We start from the raw sequence: 2,769 nt of genomic DNA, 5'->3' as shown, positions 1-2,769 counted from the left end.
CTCCCCACCGCACGTGCGCCCCCTGGGCCCGAGGTCGCAGGAGCGCAGCCCCAGTGGGGGGATCACAAGAATACACTGCCCGGCTTCACCCACTAGCCACGCTTTATACTTTCCGTCCTCCTGTTTGGTTCTTAGGTGTGGGAAGGGAGAAAAGCACAAAGGAAAATCAGTCGTCGCGTTTCTAGATAGCAGACAGCACTCCGCGGAACGCCGTCTAGTGGCGAAACTGTCCAGGGAAGGCAAATCAGTTTCGCTCCCCACTCTAATTTTCATTTCCACTGGAACTTTGAAGCCGTCTTTGCATGACAAATAGTGAAAGTGAGACAGGACGATCTCTAGGTGAAGGTAAATGTAGTCCTGTAACCTGAAACTGGCCCAGACTAAGCAAGAATGTTGAGCCATTTTCCACCTCTTTCCTGGATCTCCTTCCTCTGGAGGCAAATACAAAAACCGCTTCTCCACGAGGTAAAGGCAGAGCTGTGCGGACCCCTAGACTAAGACGCAGCGACCCTCTCCCCGAGCTGGAATATCCACATTTCTGCATTTGTTCTCCAGGGATGGGGATCTGGCTTAGGCATGGATTCCACTGGAGAAAGGATGGAGCAGTGCTCCCAAATACGTCACAAATCAAGTTTTAAGTTCCGTGGCTAAAAAACTTGACCTTTCACAAGTTGGTCACCCCCTCTCCAACCCCGCCAAACACCTCCCAACCCCCAAACCATCCATTAAAGAAATCTAGGCCATTCATTCTGTGTTTGCATTTACAGATTCGACACTGGTGTCCAAGGCCTCGTATTTAAAGACAATTTTCGACTTCTGCCTAATGCTGTGGTCAACAGCCTAATTTGACATGCATTTAAATTACACCCTACTCTTACTCAAAGCCTCACACCTTACTTTGTAAAATTTAAAGAAATTTTTAACTCCTTATTAAAGACCCTCCGTTTTCCTGCTTGAATTATTTCCAACTTCTAGGATCAGACATATGATGAAGTGAATACATTTTCCTGGGGGGGGGGGGGGGAATGAGTGCAACGAAGTGAAATGACTCAGGGAGCCAAATAACTGTAAATAAGAAGGAAAAGGGATTCACTGGCAATGCTATAAAACAAATTTAAGAGGGGAATGGAAGGTGGTTCCCATCAAATAGACTGCCCCATACTGGAGTGGGGACAGGTCATTCTTCCTTAACCCTTAAAAGTTACTGCCTATAATAATTAAATTATTCTCAAACTGTAAACTGCTTTCAAACACCATAGTGTTTTACCAGATTTATTTTACTTGTTGTACACAGACGATACAAACGAGCAAAAAACAAAACATTTCTCAATGGAGTGTGTACTTGTATAAATTATTCAGTTCACAGACAAAACGAAACAAATATAAAAATCACAACATTGGATTTACAGGAGAGCCAAAGTATACACACGTTTAGACCCTGAATTCCTATTAGGAAAAATCCCCCCATGGACTGGAATCTAGATTGAATATTGTGTATGATGCATATTTCACATTAATTTTAAAATACAAAAAAAAGTATAGGCTTGCTACACAACATTAGAAATCCTACTAATCTATTTCCAGGGAAATAAATGTTTCTTATCAAATATAACAAGACTTAGAGGGGAGAGAATCAGTCTTACTTGCATTAATGCTAGTGTTTTCCCAAGAAAGTCAAATTGCAGCTGTTTCTAGGTAGTGGGGGAATCATTTTCAAAACTAAAATGCAGTAAAATATACAACTCACAATTCATCTTCACTAGACTACACTATAGTTATCAACAATTCAGTCATCTATATGATTAGGGGAATCGTCATTACAAAGATTTACAGCATATAAAGGTGGGGGGGGGGCTAAAAAGATATTCAGAAACAGTTTGTCAGCATATTTGGCACCTGCACAGACCAGTCATGAATTTGGCACTTTGGGGAAAAACAAATAAGGCAAAATAATATTGCTATGTTGAGCTATTCTATTTAGAAGGAAGGAGGGGGAAACATACAATTCCAGTTAACTTTGCTTTGCAGGTTCATGCCACTTAATGGACTTGCCTAGGAACAGACACCTGTCCTTCTCAGGTGTCTGCTCAGGTTCTCCGTAGCTACTTGTGTGCATGAGGGCACAGAGCAATTATTTCATGCAATGGATTGAGGAGAAGTGAGAAACTCATCATTATATCTATCAAGTATTTCAGGTTTCCAGAGCCTCTTAGGATATTGTTAATTATCTCTCAAGGAAAAAAAAATTAAAGGGGGAGAGGTGGGTGGAGAAAAAGGCAAAGAAATGAATGAAAAGGTTAAGCAGGAACTGGTTTTGTGCCTTGACGATGAGAATAAAAACTAGCCATTCATTACAGTAAATTAACACTATATACAATCATTTCACAGGCTTTGTTCCACTAAAAGTATTAACATCCCTACCATCCATCCATCCATCCATTGGGGATAAGAAAGGACGCACTGGGTGGATCCAGGTTCAGAGTCAGCATCCTAGGGTTCATGGGGAGGCCGAGACCGACGGGTCGGAATCGCTGCTGCCTGACAGGCTGCCCCAGGTCTCCCAAAGGTGAAGAGTTGCATGACAAGAACTAGAAGGAGGGGGCGAGGAAAAGACAAGGGTGGGGGGGTTGGGAGAGAAGTGTGTGTGGAGTATAACTTCACAGAAGGAGAGGAAGTAGGAAAACCAAACGGTTTACAGCAAAGTGGAAGGTCGGTGCGGTAACTGCAGAGACTGCTGTGCCAACACGGGTTACAGTCACATTCGCTGCG

Source organism: Myotis brandtii, unplaced genomic scaffold, assembly GCF_000412655.1.
Source record: "Myotis brandtii unplaced genomic scaffold, ASM41265v1 scaffold125, whole genome shotgun sequence".
Taxonomy (NCBI): Eukaryota; Metazoa; Chordata; class Mammalia; order Chiroptera; family Vespertilionidae; genus Myotis; species Myotis brandtii.
This window is presented reverse-complemented; position numbering follows the sequence as displayed.